This window comes from Muntiacus reevesi, chromosome 14 (genome assembly GCF_963930625.1).
Source record: "Muntiacus reevesi chromosome 14, mMunRee1.1, whole genome shotgun sequence".
NCBI classification, from domain to species: domain Eukaryota; kingdom Metazoa; phylum Chordata; class Mammalia; order Artiodactyla; family Cervidae; genus Muntiacus; species Muntiacus reevesi.
In genome coordinates this window covers 62,753,371-62,764,299 of record NC_089262.1, presented here as the reverse complement: position 1 = coordinate 62,764,299, position 10,929 = coordinate 62,753,371, and the positions used below count along the sequence as shown (strand labels likewise).

Here is a 10,929-nt window from a genome sequence, read left to right as displayed (position 1 = left end):
CTCCGAGTGACGCCACCGCCTCCCTTTGCATTGTGGGGCGGGAGGTCTTCCGGCAGGCAGCTCCCGCTCTCTTATAGGCAGAGGTCTGCGGACGGAAACTACATCTACCGGCAGGCTTCGGGGCGAGTCTCCAGTTTGCGGGACAGAATGGGACTTGTAGGCGTAGGCCCTAGTGTTTGCCGCAGCGTGGGTTGGCCTTCCTCGCCCTTGTCCCCTTACTGCCCCCTCGCTCTAAATCTGCGCGTTTCCAGAGTACTTGATTGTAAGAATCGTCTGCTAGGCTGATTGAATGCATAGATTAACAGGTTTGTCCCTTAGAGATTCTGATTCAGTATTTCTAGGTCGTGGCCTGGGAATCTGCTTTTAACATGTATTCCCACGCCCTTTTTGAGCAACAGATATGATCTGGGAATGTGGGAAGCAGTGGACTAGTCATTTCTTTTATTCAAAAATTGTGGGTTTTATTTCCCCTTCTGATTTTAATAGAAATACATACTTATTTTAGAAAATTGAAAAATAACAGAAAATTGTGCTGTAAAAAAGTCCCCTGATTCTGTTGTGTGTGTGTGTGTCTTTTTTTTTTTTTTTTTTGGCTTGCTTGGTCAGTCTGTCTGACTCTTTGCAACATCCATGGACTGTGGCTTGCCAGACGCCTCTCTCCATGGAATTTTTCCAGGCAAGAATACTGGAGTTGCTATTTCCTTCTCCAGGGGATCTTCCCCACTCAGGTACAGAACTCACATTTCCTGTGTCTGTCCCCTGCTTTGGCAGGTGGTTTCTTTACTACTGAGCCACCTGGGAAGCCTATAATAATAATAAATGAATGTTGAGTAATTGGAATTTTACAGGCATGATACCAAGTACTTTGTATACGCTACTTCACAATCTAAAAAGCAGTTGTCGCTACTTTGCAGATCCAGAAATGAGGCACAGTTTGTTACCCTGATCACCTAGCTAAAGATGGAAGAGGAGGGGTTGAACTCAGGTTTCCTGAATCCAAATCTTGGCAATGTTTAGCCTATGGTGTACTACATTTTGTGAGCTAGCTGACATCAAAGGTAAGACTTTTTTTCTCAATTTTTTGTAGCTACAATTCACCATTGGAACTGCCACCACTATCCTCTCTTCCTTTCAGCTTTTGCCTGTTACTGACTGAACTCCTGCCCATAACCTAGGCATTGTTATTTCCTCATCTTCCATAAGCAGTGGAGGGTATGTAAATAGTAAAGTCTTCAATATCCTTGGCTCCTAAGAAGAGAAGTAATCGAGATCTCTCTATTATGGATGCTCTCCACTCCAATATTTCCCATGTAAAAGCATTTAGCCCTTAAAATGAATGTTGGTGTGTTATAGTTTATACTCATCCTTTAACTCAAGTTCAGTCTTCCTCAAAGGTTAAGTTAATAACCAACATTATCTCTTAATACTTTAGCCATCCTGGGGATTTCCTAATGACTATTTCTCCTAATTGTTCCCACACTCATCACCCACTTTTAGTCCCAGGAGAGGCCTGGGTTCAGGCTGCCTGGGCCCCAAATTCATTATTCTGTAAGTTCTCTGATCACTTTGACCAGCCTCTTCTCCATTTTGACAGGCACACCTTACTCTCTTTCCTCAGGGTAAACTTTTCTGACCTTCTGACCTAATTGGTCTTGTCTCGCTTGTATAGACTCTCAGAGCCTCTTTCTTGTAACAATTATTGTAATTGAAAGTGAATAATTTATAGGTTAATTGGCCACTTGTTCCCACTGTTAAAGTTTTAGAGCCAAGACCATTTCCAGCCCAGAGCTCAATACCTAGCTCAAAGTAGACGTGTAAGTTTCGGTCTATTTCCTATAATCCTGGGATAAAGTCAGAGAGAGAATCTGTGTTGGGGGTGGGTGGAGGAGGGTGTCATTTGTAGCCACCACTTTCAGAAAAAGCAGGGGATGATGGATTAATTCATCATAACCAAATGGGTAACTGATCCCAGAGACTGACAGCAAATGGTTTAATCGTTTGTCAGTCTCATGAGGACCTTGTATCATATCCTAGTTGCTAGAATTCTGAATTGTGAAAACAGGTTGAATCTTATAGCTGTGACCTTATCTCTGGAATTGCTATAAATGGGTTGTGGTAGGGTCAAGGGAATGAGGAGAAAGTAATCAAGACTTCTGCAGTTGGTAAGTCGTATTTGACTCTCTGTGACCCCATGGACTGCAGCACACCAGACTTCCCTGTCCTTCACTATCTCCCGGAATTTGCTCAAACTCATGTCAGTTGAGTTGGTGTTGCCATCCAACTGTCTCATCCTCTGTCACCCCCTTCTCTTGGCTTATTACTCATCCAGAGTTGCGGTAAGTTTCCACTACACCCAAAATACAAAGACATGTAGTACACAGCAGTTGTCACCAGGGGGTGCCATTGCTGCATTCATAATCCAGGATCTTTAGAACTTTCTACGCAGATATTGTTTTAATTTTGGCCCAGGTAGTGATCTCATTTTCAGATATCCTTTAGGAAAAAATACTCATTGCCTCTCATTGTTAAAATTTGTAGCACATTGCCTGAGCCCAGTGAAATGTACTTATTAAAGGCTGGAATATTTTATGTCGACGACTGCAAGGCTAAACCTGGATCTCCAAAAGAGAAAGGGCAGAAACTGGAATTGAGACCCATAGTTTGCCAAGGGAGATATGAAAAAGCAGCCAAGCGTGAGGGCTTTCTGCATCAGATGACACTGGATTGGAATCCCGGCTCCATGGCTTTGGGGTGGTGTGACTGGGAAAGTTGCATTATGTCTCAGAGCCTTAGTTCCTCAGGGCTCTGGTGAGGATGAAGCTTCAATTCTAGTTAGCATAATTCCTGGTCCTCAGCAAATGTTGATAACATAATACAGTCACAGGTTTACATCTGGGCTGGAAAGTTATTTAATTAACCAGTGTCTCCTCTGCTAACTTCTAAATTGCATGAAGGGAGAGTTTGTCTGTTTATCATTGTGTCCCAAGCACCTAGAATAGTGCCTGGTACATATAGGCTCTTGGTAAATATGGATGGATGAAAAAAAATAATGAATGAGTAAATGGGAAATTTGCTCTTTTAAGTATATAATGTAGTGTAATATTAGTTGCTCGGTCGTGTCCGGCTCTTTGCAACCCATGGACTATAGCCTTCCAGGCTCCTCTATCCATGGAATTCTCCAGGCAAGAATACTGGAGTGGGTTGCCTTTTCCTTCTGCAGGAGATCTTCCTGACCCAGGGATTGAACCCTGGTCTCCTGCATTGTAGGGAGATTCTTAACCATCTTCTAAGTATCAGTTCAGTTCAGTTGCTCAGTCGTGTCCGACTCTTTGCGATTCCAAGGACTGCAGCCCGCCAGGCTTCACTATCCATCACCAACTCCCGGAGTTTACTCAAACTCATGTCCAGGAAGTCGGTGATGCCATCCAACCATCGCATCCTCTGTTGTCCTCTTCTCTTCCCACCTTGAATCTTTCCCAGCCGTAGGGTCTTTTCCAATGAGTCAGTTCTTCACATCAGGTGGCCAAAGGTTTGGAGTTTCAGCTTCAACATCAGTCCTTCCAATGAATATTCAGGACTGATTTCCTTTAGGATGAGCTGGGTGAATATCCTTTCAGTTCAAGGGACTCTCTGAGAGTCTTCTCCAACACCACACTTCAAAAGCAGCCATTCTTCAGCGCTCAACTTTCTTTATGGTCCAACACTCACATCCATACATGACTACTGGAAAAATCATTGCTTTGACTAGATGGACTTTTATTGGCAAAGTAATGTCTCTGCTTTTTAATATGCTGTCTAGGTTGGTCATAACTTTCCTTCCAAGGAGTAAGTGTCTTTTAATTTCCTGGCCACAGTCACCATCTGCAGTGATTTTGGAGTCCCCTAAAATAAAGTCTCTCACTGTTTCCACTGTTTCCCCATCTATTTGCCATGGAGTGATGAGACCAGATGGTCATGACCTTAGTTTTCTGAATGTTGAGCTTTAAGCCAACTTTTTCACTCTCCTCTTTCACTTTCATCAAGAGGCTCTTCAGTTCTTCTTTGCTTTCTGCCATAAGGGTGGTGTCATCTGCATACCTGAGGTTATTGATATTTCTCCCGGCAATCTTGATTCCATCTTGTGCTTCATCCAGCCCGGCATTTCACATAATGTACTCGGCATATAAGTTAAATAAACAGGGTGACAATATACAGCCTTGACATACTCCTTTCCCTATTTGGAACTAGTCTGTTGTTCCATGTTCAGTTCTAACTGTTGCTTCTTGATCTGCATACACATTTCTCAAGAGGCAGGTCAGGTGGTCTGGTATTCCCATCTTTTTCAGAATTTTCCACAGTTTGTTGGGATCCACACAGTCAAAGGCTTTGGCGTAGTCACTAAAGCAGAAGTAGATGTTCTTCTGGAACTCTCTTGCTTTTTCGATGATCCAGCAGATGTTGGCAATTTGATCTCTGGTTCCTCTGCCTTTTCTAAACCCAGCTTGAACATCTGGAAGTTCACTGTTCACGTACTGTTGAAGCCTGGCTTGGAGAATTTTGAGCATTACCTTGCTAGCATGTGAGATGAGTGCAATTGTACAGTAAAGATTCTTTGGCATTGCCCTTCTTTGCGATTGGAACGAAAATTGACCTTTTCCAGTCCTGTGGCCACTGCTGAGTTTTCCAAATTTGCTGGCATATTGAGTGCAGAACTTTCACAAATCTTTCTTCACAAATCTTTTAGGATTTGAAATAGTTCAACTGGAATTCTATCACCTCCACTAGCTTTGTTTGTAGTGATGCTTCCTAAGGTCCACTTGACTTTGGACTCCAGGATGTCTGGCTCTAAGTGAGTGATCACACCATTGTGGTTATCTGGGTCGTGAAGATCTTTTTTTGTATAGTTCTGTGTATTCTTGCCACCTCTTCTTAATATCTTCTGCTTCTGTTAGGTCCATACCATTTCTGTCCTTTATTGTGCCCATCTTTGCATGAAATGTTCCCTTGGTATCTCTGATTTTCTTGAAGAGATCTCTAGTCTTTCCTATTTTATTGTTTTCCTCTATTTCTTTGCATTGATCACCAAGGAAAGCTTTCTTATCTCTCCTTGCTGTTCTTTAGAACTCTGCATTCATTTGGGTATCTTTCTTTTTCTTCTTTGCCTTTAGCTTCTGTTCTTTTCTCAGCTATTTGTAAGGCCTCCTCAGACAACCATTTTGCCTTTTTGTGTTTCTTTTTCTTGGGGATGGTTTTGATCACTGCCTCCTGTTCAAGGTCATGAACCTCCTTCCTAAGTTCTTCAGGCACCCTATCAGATCTAATCCCTTGAATCTATTTGTCACTTCCACTGTATAATCGTAAGGAATTTGATTTAGGTCATACCTGAATGGTCTAGTGGTTTTCCCTACTTTTTTCAGTTTAAGTCTGAATTTTGCAGTAAGGAGTTCGTGATCTGAACCACAGTCAGCTTCCGGTCTTGTTTTTGCTGACTGTATATAGCTTCTCCATCTTTGACTGCACAGAATATAGTCAATCTGATTTCGGTGTTGACCATCTGGTGATGTTCATGTGTAGAGTCTTCTCTTGTGTTGTTGGCAGAGGATGTTTGCTATGACCAGTGCATTCTCTTGGCAAAACTCTTCTAGGTATAGGAACAGGCTATTCAAGATTTTTGATACTGCCCTCCACCAAATGGCAGAATATCATCAATATATTGGCTGTGTTTACAGAGCGGTCAGGTGCAATCCAGTGAGCTGTCCATAATGTATGGCTGAACTAGCCTTCCCCAAGGCTAGAGGAAAATCTGTGGGTTGCCTTGGTATCCTTCCAGTCTTGCAGGAGCATTCCAAAGTCCAGTGCTGCATTTAGACACCACAGCCACTTGGGTTAGACAGGTTGTTGGTCCTCATTCATGCTTGTGGTGTGGCCCTTTGTCTTCTTGCTTCCATATCTTCATCCAAAGAGCCTTACTAAGCCTTAGGCCATACAGATGTTCATTATTTAATTGACAGTATACCGCGTTTCTTGAAATTTCCTGCCTGTAGTATATTGGCTACATCTGCACCAAGGAATCTCAACTGCTTTTTGTTTATTTCTTTGTGATGTTTTGCAGCATCTCTAATGACCGACTGGATCCAAACACACACTCAGAGCACAAGGCCTTGATAAGCAGGTGTCCTCAGCACTGATCAATGCTGTCACTGCCTCTCCCACCAAATATGCATCTTAGATAACATTTCAGGCTGTGATGTTTTTAGCATATTGTCATTTCAAATTATTTTTACTTAAGTATGCTTAGTGAAAGAGGCAATCTGATATAATGTAAGAAAAGAATGGGAAGTTTGAAATCTGGGTTGAGTGTGGATTGGGAACCTCTCTTATCATGTGTGTGACCTTGAATAATCCAAGAACCAGTCTGAGCCTCAGTTTACTCATCTGTAAAATGGGCATGTTAATACTTACCATTTGTTGTGAAACAGACATTGTGTATGCAGAACCTGGCACATGGTTGGCTCTCAGTAGCTAATAGCTGATAACATGGTCCTGATGCAACATCCTAGTGTACTCACTTGTAGTCTGTTATTGGGCAGAAATCCTGATTAATATGTATTTATTTTATTATTATTTTTAAGTATATATTTTTATTTGGCCACTCCAAGTCCTCACTGTAGCATACAGGATGTTTTAGTCTCAACATGTGGAATCTAGTTCCCTGGTCAGGGGTTGAACCTTGGCCCCGTGGTTAGGAGGGTGGAGTCTTAGCAACTCGACTACCAGGGAAATCCCAATATGTATTTAGAATTATACTTATTACTTGCTAGTTTTAATCTTTGATTACATAGAGAACCGCTTAACCAGTCCCTAAATTGGTGGACTCGGTGAAGCCAGGTTCACAGTTGGGCCATCCGTGCTATTGCTGCTGGCATCTGGATCCATTCTGTCTGTTTTCAGTTTTCACACGTAGAATGCTATCTATCATTCTCCAGGACTCCCCTATTGAATCGTATGCTTCTAGTTGCCTTCCCAGTATCCATTCCCTTTCTCATCCTCAAAACCCAGTTTTATCTGGGGCTTCAGTGTACCCTGTTAAAGTGTCTCTCCCAGATTCCCTGGGTGGCTGAGGGTGACCATAGGTGTTAGTTCTGGCCACGGAGATAGAAGCTGAGGGTATCTGGGAAAGCTTTGTCTTGCTGATTGAGGCACTGCCCCTTCCTGCTGTAGTGTGGAGGTGAAGCAGTCCTGAACCAACACCCTGAGGGTTAGCTGGGGGACATGTAACTGGTTCTGGCCAGTGAGCTGTAAGCAGAAAGGATTCGTGTCACTTCTGGGCTGGGACATTTAAGTGCTGACATGAGACCCTCCAAGAATTCTTTCGCCTGCCGTGATAACCAGCACAGTTTGAGATAGTGGCTGATCTATCATGCTGGGCCCAAATGAGAGGTCATGGAGTAGGGGCTCCAGGTGACCCCTAATGGACCAGCAGGATTGAGAAATAAACCTTGGTTGTTTTAAGCCACTGAGATTGGAGAGTTGTTTGTTACTGCAGCATAATCTAGCCCATCCTGACTTATACAAACCTGACCACATTGCTCCACTAAATCCATCATTGTGGAATGACTGAACATAGAAACTACCAAACAAATGATTGACTAAAAGCGTGAATGAATCAGCTTCCTTCTCCTGGGCCCCATCCCTTCAGATCGGGTCTAGGAATGACTATAAATCCACCTAGTTCACTACACATACCTTTGTAGATGTCTTCGGTCAGTCTTTCTTCAACTTTGGTGTTCATCAAAATTCCCTGAGGACCTCATTGAAAATATAGATGCTCAGCCATCCCTCAAATCTACAGAATCATTCCCGAGAGGTGGGTCATGGCCATGTGCATTTATAACAAGTTTCCTAAGAGATTCTGACAATGGGTTCAGGTCAGGAACATTTGCCTATTTGGGTAGAAAATTACAACCCCCATCAACAAGCTCAAAAGGGTGATCACTTTTTGGCATGTTGGTTTTTTAGCTTATCTTTGTCATCCGTACCTCAGCCTTTACTCCCAACTCTCACCCTTGTTCCCAGCTGGCCACTGATACCTAAGTGATTGCCTTTGGTTGATGGTGCCCCTGAAAATATCCTTGACATCTCCCCTCTGGCCCTTGCATCTCTTGTCTGTAAAGAGAAGCACGTTCATACCTTGAGGGAGGTCATCAATAGTGGCTCCTGAGGATGGAAGTACAAGGTACAGAGCGGCACAGACCACTGCTCAAGGCAGCCGTGGGGCCATCCCCCAGAAGGCGGCATTCAAGCAGGGTCCTCATGGGTGTGGTGGCTGTTGCCCTTCTTTATGGAAGTGCCTTTGAGCATGTTCGTTCATTTGGGCCATCCCCGCCTGTGAGTCTCTGTAGGATGGGGAGACCTCTTCTACCTGGCAGCCCAGAACCTTGATTTCCTCGCTTCCTAAACATGTGGTTTTCACTGCAGCCATTAGAGGCCCCCGTGGCCCTTGGCGCAGCAGGCGGCAGGTGAAGAAAGCAAGTTCCATTCCGGAAGGTGGGGTCCTGCCTCAGAGGGGCCGTGGTGGGGGTCCCACAGGGGTGGGTGTCTGATATCTGTACGGTCCATGTTGGAGGCACCGGATGCTGTTCTGACCCAGCCCCGGGGCAGTGGCATCTCCGTGGAATGTCCAGTGCTGTGATTTTAGGGGTGACTCTTGTCCACGTCATCTCCAGGCTTGGATCTCTGGCCTTTCCAGGGATTCCTGGAGCCCCTTGAATTCCTTTTGTGGGGGGGTGCTGTGCTGAATCTTTGTCATGCAGGACTTTCTTGAGCTGGTATTTGTTCTGTCCCATTTAAGGCCCACTGTTTCCACTCCAAGGTCAAATTTAATCCCTGAAATGGCAGCATTTGAGGTCTGAGGTCTACCATTGAGGTCTGAGAGCAGCAGGGGCTCTGCTCTTCTTGTGGGGTGGGCTTCTCACTGCACAGCTTCTCTTGTCGCTGAGCACAGGCTCCGGGGCACGTGGGCTTCAGCAGCTGAGGATCCTGGGTTCTAGAGCACAGCTCCATAGTTGCGGCACACAGACTCTGCTGCCCTGCGGCATGTGGGATCTTTCCGGATCAGGAACTGAAACCCCTTGTCTCCTGCATCGGCCGGCAGAATCTTTACCACTGAGCCGTCAGGGAAGCCCCAGCCCATATTCTTTACTGTATAACTTTGCTGATTAATCAGCCAGAGTTCATTTCTATTGCAACTAAAGGACCTTTCCTGGATAAGTACATAGAGAGGAGAGAGGATCAGAGCCCCAGGCAGAGGGTTACAGCTTGAGCAGAGGCCCAGGATCTTGAAGAGCATTGGATATATTCTGCAGAGGGATGCCAGTCCCGTGGGGTTGCAGAGCACGTATTTGGGGTGGAGTGGGGACCAGCAGGAGTTGAGGTGGATGAAATAAGCTGGGACCTCAAATGCTGCCATTTCAGGGATTAAATTTGACCTTGGAGTGGAAACAGTGGGCCTTAAACGGGACAGAACAAATACCAGATGCAAAATTGACAAAGATTTCTCTGGGACAACATGGGGTGTGATTGGACCTGGTGAAACTGGGGGCAGGGAGATGGAGGAGGAAGTTGCAAGAAGTATCTCACGTGGTGGATGCTGGCTAGGGCGTCCCTGCTCCTTGAGATCTGGCTTAGACTGCTCACTCCTTCCCTGTCACTGCCCACCCCGCCCTCCACCCACCATCGCTTTCCTAGGCCCTGCAGAAGGCCAAGCCCGACCCCACGACATGATTTCTGCAACTTCTCTATGGTCACCTCTGCATCAGAACTCCAGCCTCTACTGTGTTCATTTTAGTTTATGGATTTTCTTGTGGAATGCAGCACCTTGATTCCTTGGCATGGATTGGAGTTCTGAGAGTATCAGAGGAGAGACTGACATTTCAGCAACATTGAAGACAAACTGCAAATTGTACTTTCAACCTCCTTGTTCTTAGAGGACTTTATATGTCCCGAGAGATTCATGGTCAGCTATTTCTCCCCATGGGTGCACCAGCCTCTGTCCCAACTCATTACCTCCTCTCTCCCCTTACTCACTCCGTCTCTTCTTCACTCCCCACCCTCATGATTTGCCTGTGAGATGCCAGATACTCCTGACAGGTTGCCCCACAGATGATGCCTCTGAAGCCCTCTCTTCCAAACCCCGTTCCAGGCCCATGAAAGAGGCCATCTGAACATGAGGTCACACTTTTAACAAGCCCCATGTGCCTTTGAAGACAGACGTGGTTAACAGTTACTTTTCTGCCTCTACAATAGCTTTACATAGTTGAATTTTGCTTTTATCAATAGTAATTATAAACCACAAAATAACAGAAATTCGTGTTTCATGGAAAAGTCTGGAGGAAGACTGACAAGGCAGCTCCATGACCTTTAGGCTCCCAGGCTCCTCTGCCATCGTGAAAGCTCTGACCCAGGAGGGCTGCTTAAGTCCCCAGACCCTAGAGGGCTATGGAGCAGGTTGGGAAGTGTAATTGGACCTTTCTGGTACAACCTCTGGTTAAAAATTGGTGTACATATTCTTAAGGAAGAAGTGGCAAGTGTGTATCGGGAGGAATTAGTGGTTTGTGCTGTGTGAATGAAACCCGCTTGTCTCAGAAGGTGCACCTGCACTTTTCCTGGGCTGGATCTTGAAAGAAGCTTAAATGTTTAGTCTGTTGGTCACGGGGCACAATGGTCCCAATAGCTGTTCTCACTCCTTTAGCAGTGTCAGCTTTATGACTTTAGGAAGGGCTGGGGCGCGAGGCCCCTCAGAGGTCCAGGCAGACCCCGCTCACAGTGGCCCATCTCCCTGTGTTTTCCTGGGGCGCAGTCTGGCCAGGTTCCTCCCTGCAGCTGCAACAGAGTGTGGGCCCAAGAGGCCTGTGAGCACCCCAGAAACCTCAGCTCTCGTTGCTCACAGAG

General features: G+C 45.3%; 1 long non-coding RNA gene across 6 annotated transcripts in view; it reads left to right on the top strand.

The window, feature by feature from the left end:
• Nucleotides 1-166: 166 nt before the first annotated feature.
• The window catches only part of LOC136146551 (uncharacterized), a 103,649-nt gene continuing 92,886 nt past the window's right edge, over nt 167-10,929 (top strand). For all 6 annotated transcript variants that reach the window (XR_010659011.1, XR_010659010.1, XR_010659007.1 and 3 more), the window contains exons 1-2: nt 167-305; nt 915-1,058. This is a non-coding gene — a long non-coding RNA (uncharacterized lncRNA). The remainder of the gene's footprint in view (nt 306-914; nt 1,059-10,929) is intronic.